Raw genomic sequence first — 9,056 nt, forward strand, 5'->3', positions numbered from 1 at the left:
CTTACCAATAAGACTTTATAATCTGTATAACATTTAGGTATTCATGTTTCTTCCTATAAATTAATTGGGGCCTCCCTGATACCTCAGGGGTTAATGTCTCAGCACTATCAAGTATTGCCAGGTGCAGTGGCATGAGTTCAATCTCCAGCCAGGGAACTACCCACATGACTCAGCAGACCTCTCCTGTCTCCCCGCTGCTCCCCTTAGCTGTGTATTTCAGTAGACCTGCCTGTTCTGCTCTCCATTCTGTCTCTGGTGAACCCTCTCACCCCCCGACACACACACCTCTGGCCTGCACCCCAGTCCTTGTATGCATAAATAAATTAAAAAATAAATCTTAAAAAAATAAATCATTTAAATGCATCTTTTCTTAGCTAATTAGAGGTTTTCCTATCTTATACTTTCTACATAGAAAAAATTTCTTATATATTTAAGATTTTATTGTTTTAGTTACAGGTTGTGTCGGAATCATCTCCACGCATATAACCTATCAGTTTTGTTCATGATGCTCTTCAGAAATATTTACTTATATTAATTCAAAATCCTCAATTTTTGCCTTTATTTTTGTAACATATTTTCACATTTCATTTTTTAAAATTTAAGTTTTTAAGTTTTAATTTTAAAGGACACAAATGTTAAGGGTACAGTGTGATGAATGTTTATGAATATATATCTTTGTAGAAAACCTTGAAATGACCACCCTAATCAAGAGAGTATCCTTGTATCTTTCCCAGCAGAACCCACATTGCTCTCCTACTCAGGCAGCAACCGTTCTGCAACCAGACACTTGTTTGTTCTTCAGCTTCTTCTAAATTAACTCATACAATGTGTGTTCTTTTTGTCGAGTTTTAAATTCGGTCATCATTATTCAGTGAGATTCATCCATGTTGCTGTAGGTAGCAGTGACTGGGTGGTTCTCCACTGAAGATATGTGTGTGTGTGTGTGTTTATGCATGTGTATGCATATGAGAGAGGGATACATTGTGGTATATCTATTGATTGTGTATACAATGATGTATATGATGCATACATTATGGTGTATCCATTCTAGCACTGGTACACTTTGAGTTGTTTTCAGTGTGGGGTTATAATGAATAAACTGTTATACATTCTACAATGAATTTTATAAATATTTTTTGTACATATGACTTTGGGGATAAATTGTATCAATTTATCTTTGATATATTTATTATATGTAGGTGTGTAAATATATAGAAAATGTAAGAGTCAAGGGTTGTGTACATATTATTTTATAAAACCAGTTTCCAAAGTAGTTGTCTCACTTTAAGTTCCAAAGAGCTATATATGAGACTTCTAATTATACCACATCTTTAGCAAGATTTTGTGTTGTTGATTTGTTTAATTACAGCTATTCTTATGAGTATGTAGCAGAATCTCATTATGTTTACTCTTTCTCTCTCTCCATATTTGATGTCATTTCTCTGGCTCTTTTATCAGTTGTGATGAGAACATTGCCTGGAGTCCCATAGTAATAAAGTTGCTGCATATAAACAATCAGTGTGGACAAATCAATTTCCTGTTCCAAAGCATTATTTAAGAATAAAGGATTCTAATTATAGATAGTAACGTTTATCAACTTTATTATCAGCAGTTGTGTACATGTAAAATTATTGTATTAGTTGACGAATTTTATCACTAGAGTTCCTAGTGCTGAAGCATCATTATATAACTAGAATAAAATGCAGGATGTGTTGCTCAATTCTTTTACTTGGAATGATCATGTAGAATCCACATGGAGCTGGGTTGATTGATTTTTCTTCTGCTTTATTTGAGAGACATTAATATCAAGGTTATGTTTGCTTTATAAACTAAATTAGGAGTTTGTCTGTTTCTCTTTTCTGGAACTTGCCAAAAAACATTGATTAGCTCTTATTCATTGCTTGGGAGAATTCTCTTTGCCTCTGGTTAGCCTGCTGCTTCTTCAGGAAGGAACACTTTGACAGCAAACTATTTCTTCTGTGGCATTTAGCTTACTTACGTTTTCTAGAAGCAATGTAGTCAACTGACTGTCAGTGTGTACTCTCGGGCCAGAAGCCTACTGTGAAAGTCTTGTTTTTGTCAGCTACAGATTGGGTCTCCTTAGTCAAATTACTTTCCCTTCTCAGTCTCCATTTTTTTCATGAAGAATGGAAAAGAAAAAAAAAAATGGCAATGCCTAATTCATAAGGTCATTGTGAAGAAAGAAAGATTTAAGGTAGGTGAAGCTCTCAGAATAGGGCCTGGCACAGAGCAAGCCACATTTAGTACCATTATTCCATCTCTTCCTGGGACAATTTGGGCAATTTACATTCTTGTAGAGAATGAATTTCATCAAATTAAATTGCACAAAATAAGCAGAATTATCTTTTGCATCTTGAAATTCCCTTTATATGTTTTAATTCCCAATTATCATATTTTTCTGTTTTTGACAGTCTCCTCTTTTCTTTGATTGATTTTGCTATTTCAACAATTTTGTGGGTTCCCCTCCAAATTAGCACAATATTACTCATTGTTTCTATTTTTAGTTTTGAATTAATTCTTGTCTGCCTTTATATTTATTTGCTTATTCATTTGTTTTCTTTGAATTTATTTTAGCTTTTCTAATTTTTTTGTTGGGTACTTGAATTTTTCTTTTTATTTTTCTTTATTATGTACTTATATTTATTTTGTTCTATCTGTGTGCTAAAGGTTCTGATATGTAATTTTTCTTTGCCTCTTTTTTCCAAATTTCATATAGATTTCTTTTTTACCAAATAATTCTTTATAAAAGGATGCAACCTGTTTATTTCATTTTTCAGTTGTCCACTTTCATCTAATAAGGATTGTTTTACTAACAAACTGATTTTTATTGAATTTAGATAAAAAATTTTCAAATATCATCCCCTACTCTACCAGGCTTTTCAATATTTCTAGTACTGGCTTTTAATGAATAAAGTTCTAATTTGAATTTAGAGAAATGTTTCTAATCTTTATTTGTAATTATCAATTTGAGTCTTTAAAAAAATAATTATTCAGTGGTTTTACTGAGACTATTTCATTTTGTTTCTATTTCATTAATTTCTATTGTAAACTTACTATATCTTTCTCCCACTTTTTGGATTTTGTTTCATTGTTTTTATAACTGCATAGTTTCAGCACTTAGCTCCTTCATTTCAATCTATCTTTTCTTTTAATACAAGATTTAAGGCTACCAATTTCTCTTTAAATAGTGCTTATCTTACAGTTCACTCTTCTGTTTCTTTTTAGAATCCTGCTTTATATTGTTTGTTGATCTTTAATTCTTAAGTTTGTATATATGCATATATAATATTTGCATTTATATATAATATAAAATTATACTTGTATGTACATATGCATAGATAGATGAATGCATTTGTGTATAATTACATTTTATATCATATATCTACATATATAAATGTACATATGTATATTTTCTTGTCATTGTTCTAATGTTATTGTTCAATGGGTTCTAGTACAATTGTGATATAGTCAAAGAATATTGTATGTTCCCAAGTCATTCACTGAGACAGAACTATATAAGCACTTGTACTATATGAATTTCTGTAAATTTCCATGTATATTTGAGAATACTGTGTGTTCTCTGATAGTTGGGTATGGTGCTATAATTGTGCTTTTCAAAGCTTCAAGCACTGGAATGCCTTGGTCCTCCTTTCGTGCCCTCTAGCGCACTGGGTGATGGGAGACTCAGCCCACAAAACTCCTGGATGGAGTTCGTTGGTTTCACTTCCCAGAGTTCATCCCAGAAGCCTAGATGTATTATCAAAATTTCTGCACCTTTTTCTTTCTGCACGACCTCAAGACAGACTTTTGTGTTCCTAAATGCCTAAAGAAACCATTGCTGTGCTATTTTTTTCTTGATTTTCAGCAACTTGCCCCTCACTTAGCCATTTCTTAGTGAGAAAGGAATATTTTGATAGTTAAAATTATTTGACTATCTAAAAAGGGCATTTTTCAATAAGGAAGTTTATTTTTACTTTGATGTTGTTTTGATTTCTCAGAAATATATCTCCCTTGACACTCAGGATTAGAATTATTTGGTGTCTCTGTCCCCTAGGTATTGCTGCTCCAGGCATTCCAAGTAAGGGTTATTGCAATTCCCATGACCAGTATTAAGTAGTGTGAACCTCAAGGTTTTAAGTTATTTTGGTTTACCAAAACTCAGGAGATTTTTGTATTTTTCCTATGGCAGACAGAATAGAATCAGCAACAGTTTCCCCCATGTGTTCTGAATAAAACACATATATGAGAAAAAGGAAAATGACTTTTCCCCTGTTACAAACATCGTCTTGACTCAATAGTTGCAGTTGTTGGTTCTGAAAGTTCTACATCCCCTACTAAGGTCTCGACATCCTGAAATAACCCATCCTGCACAAGGGGGCTTTAACCACTTTTTTTTTATACAGTGCCTGAGCCCCTCATCCTTGTCCATCAGTAGATCAGATGAATACTCCCAACTGTGTCAGTCTTATGTACAAGACAGGGAAAAGGACAAACATTCAAGTTTGTCCGTAAATTAAAATGCAAGTTAATATCATGTGGCTTTGTTTCATAGACAACAAAATGCAAAGCAGGGGTCTTTAGCATTGCTTAATTCAGCTGCAGTTATCATGCTGATTCCCAGCATTTATATTGAGAGCCCAGAATAATCCTCTCCTGTTCTAATTGAAGAAACTCCTTACAAAATCATTTGTCCTCAGGAACCCTCTAAGATTGTCCTTCTAATGAATGGAAGAATACATTCTCAGCTATCTTAGCCTGAATCGTCACAATAATTGCTGTTGGCCTCATCCTGTTTTGCCAGCATATTACAGCCCCCAAATAACTTCTCACCATGCTTTATTCTTCATTTAACCTCACCTATGAACATTCACCAATATCATTTCCAACAGTTCAGTTACTAGGACTAAGTAGATTCTCTCAAGACAGAAGGTTAGGGAGAATTCTGGGAGCTATCACAGTTACTTCAAACGTTAATTCTCATTCCGCAGGATGAAATATTTACTCCCTAGGGGAGCTAAGGAAGCTAAAGAGCATGTTTAAATTGTCTACCCATTATCACTTTTGAATGCTTCCACTGCTTATTCCATTAGACAATTCAGTGACTCAAAGCCAGATGTTTTTATCCCCAAGTGAAAAGTCCTACATTTGGTCTAAAATTACAAATCTACTGCAGTGCAGAAAATGACATTCTGAAATTGGCCAAAGGATTTTACTTAACATCAGAGCCTTTGCAGCTTTTCTGAAATAACACCAAATGTTTATCTTTTATAAATATATTCTCTGTATCATTACATGTTTCACAATATGTCAATATTATTGGTCTTACCAGTAAAACTTTATTTTCATACAGTTCTGGTTTTACCTAGGTTATGGCTCAAACCAGATTGTCATGATTTTTCTTTTTGGAACTGGGGAAGCCAAACACATTGCCTTCTTACTTCTCCAGTGGTTTCCACTGTGATGCTGGATACTTGTATTTATTTATTAAATAAGAGATACAATAAGTGGCATATGATTGAAAGCTAAGCTTACTCTAGCTTTTTTTAACTGAATAATTATTTTTTAAATCATATAAATATCACTGATTTTTTAAAATAGTTATTCAACTATTCTTCAATGCCATGGCTTATTGTTCTCTATAAAAGCAGAGAGCAGTATTGCGATATTAAATCATTGATAGTAACAGTAATATTAAGATATCCCTATGCCTTTGTGTTTCTTCACTGATAAATAAGGAATAAACCAGAAAAAAAGTTCCCTTGTTGTTGGATGAAATGTGTTGGCAAGAATGTTGGAGCAGCAAGACATAATGACAGCATGTAGTTGTCCAAAGAATATGTCGCAGAATACCAAACTATCCTGAGGCCAGCTGATCAGTTTCAACAATTCAATGCAGAGCAAGCACACATTCTCTCTCCGAAATGGGGAATCACATTCTTTTAAATAACTCGGCCATATGTGTTGCTAGGATTTTCCTGATGAGAGACAAAGGCACTTGAGCAGTCTGCCTATAAAGACTCTAGGAGCAGGGGGCCTCCCTGGTAGTACAAGTGGTTAAGACGCAGCACTATGAAGCTACCCACAGCCACCGCAGCATGAGTTCAATCCCTGGCCAGGGAGCTAACCCATATGGCACAGCAGACCTCTGCTGACTCACCTGCTGCTCCCCTCAGCAGGGTATTTCAGTCAATCCATCTGTTCTGTTCCCTACTCTGTCTCTGGTGGATCCTCTCACCCCCCACACATCTGGCTTGTACCCTATTTCTTGTATGCATAAATAAATAAATCTTTTAAAAATATATAAAAAAGACTCTAGAAGGGTGTGACCCCCCCTATATCTCATACAGTGGCACACCCATCCTGAATATCCCCCCAGAAGATATGGAACTTGGGGCAATATACTGAGTCTATTGAAATTATTCAGAATAATTTCAACCATATTTTTTATGCAAAACAGCAGAATACATAGCAACAGGACAGAGGGTCAGAATCACATCACTCTTATATGGAGAAATAGAAACTCAGTACTTCTAATATACTTCCAGATGTCCAATCATTCATTTACTCAGATAACTGCTTCACCATATTTTATTTCTCTTCAAAACTCCATCTCCTTTGGGGAAAAAATATTCTAGCAGAAAAAGCAGGAATATTCAGAAAATAGCTTGCTCATCCTATTCTTCAAAATCCATCAAGATCAAATATCTGCTATTATGTACACTGCTCCCTTCCACAATGATGGGTGAACAGCCTTTCTTTTAAGTAATGTGAATTCTCCATGTGCTCTAATCCTGCAATAACCTACCCATCTCCCTGTCAGCAAATTTTCTCTCTTCACTGGGTTATTCACATGACATAGTAAACATGAGACATCTTCCTTCTTTTAGAAATCCTCTTCAAACCCCACACACCTCCTACCCTCAACATAATTCCCTCCTCCCTTGAGTTGCAAGAAGAAATGAAACCATGGGTATCCTCATCGCCTCTACTTTTTCAACACCTGCTCTCTTGAGCTCAGTGTTGCAGGCTCCCAACTTCACCCTTCCACTGAAATTAATCTTCTTGCTGGTCACTATGACATTCGGATTATCACATCCAATTGACAAGGTAAGTCTTCTAACAAGATCTCTCAGGAGCATTTGGATCAATTGTTCACACTTTCTTTTTTTAAACACCAAGCAAAATCCACACTTGGATTTAGTGATATCATGTGCTCCTAATTTTTCTGCTCTCCCACTGGTTATTTCTTCTTGGTCTCCTTTTATTGGACTCTACACATAATGCTGAGTTTTAAATATTGACATTCATCAGGCCTGCGTCTTGGATCATTTTTGTTCTCTAACTTCATCTGCCTATGATCTTATCTAACATCTTAGGTTATTGTCATCCACACAACAGTAATTGCACTTCAGTTCCAACCTGTCCCTGGTGTGTTTCCAGCTATTTTATGACATCTCTACTTGATGTCTATATCATATCAATGGCAGCATGTAATAGCAAACCTACTATGTGCCCTTCTTAATTAGGCTCTTCTTCAAGTTGTTCTCAACTCGATGTAGTATCACTCTTATCCAGTTACTCCAGCTAATAAACATGAAGTCCCTTGATTCTTCTCTTTATCTCAAACCCCACAACAGCCCACCAATAAATCCTGTCATGTCTGACAATAATCTCTTCTTACTCTCTGAAATGTTAGTTCAAATCCACATCAACCTTCACCTCCACAGTGAGTAGCCTTTAAACTTTCTTGCTAATTCTTCTTTTGCCTTTTCATATCCATGTTCTGATTATCTCTTGTTTTGTGAATAACTGTCAAAGCATAGTGATTTGAAAACAAGTGATTGTTTTTTATGGTTTTCTCTATGTTGGCTGGGCTCAACTAACAATTATTCAACTGGTCTCAGTTGGTGTCTTTAATACAGTTGCAGCTGGCAGGCGATTGGAAAATTCTTTTCCCTGCGGCCTCAGGATTTGTCCTCTGCATTGTCATCTGTGAGGCACATACCAGGCTTCTTATGCAGCAGTTCTCTTCCCTCTCATTGCTCCAAAGAATTTCTATCACACTCAAAATGGATTTCAAAGTTCTTCATATGCCTGCCAGATGCTATGTGATCTTGCTTCTGTATACATCTCCTATGTTATTTACTGCCACTCTTTGGAAATACTAAGCACAAGTGTACTGGTATTCTAAAATATCTGGATAATTCCTTTTATGTTTTAATTTGTCTGACTTTTATAGTCTCAAGACAGACTGCAAGAAATGTACATCTAAGTAAAATCACAGTAGCAAGAATCATGTTAAGGAATTAACTTGTTCCTGCAAAACTAAGAGACACACCAATATAGATTCTATTAAGGGACCAAAACATTCATAACATTTCCTGACCACTGCATTAATAGGCAAAGTGGAATTTCTATTTCATGGTTTTAATTTAAGGACCCAAATCTCATTTCTATAATGATTTCGTTAATGTTGAGGATATAGCATATAGTAGAGCCAGAACTTAAAATTAACTCCTTTAATTACTTGTTCATTTTCTCATCATAAAAGATCAGATAGGGCAAACTCTATGATCTCTCGCTATTGTAAAAGAATAAACGAACTATCCATCTTTTCTTGTAGTGTGCTGTCTTATTCCACAACTCAGTTATTGAGTTGAATTTTATTTTATTTTATTGGAGAAAAATTACAAGGTATGTTGCATCTCTTTTTCATTGCAGACAATAGCCAGAGACATGTGAGAATAGGTTGTAGTTTCACCGAGATACACTTTCTAATATGACTGGAATGAGCTGGGGTCCTACCTATCCAACGCTTCATCCATTTCTTCATGTATTGATACTTTTCTTTCTTCTTTTGTCCGTGAACAATCTTTACGTGCTACATACCTTTTGTTTATGCAATGCTTTTGCAACTGGTTCTACAACTTCGAAATAAACACAAGATGGGCTCTCTACTCAAAAGGAGTTCAAAATCTAGCTGAAGAAATGAGAAAAGTTTACAGAGTAATATAAGAACATAGGGAGAAATAGCC

The sequence above is a fragment of the Talpa europaea genome (genome assembly GCF_964194135.1).
Source record: "Talpa europaea genome assembly, chromosome: 2".
NCBI classification, from domain to species: Eukaryota; Metazoa; Chordata; class Mammalia; order Eulipotyphla; family Talpidae; genus Talpa; species Talpa europaea.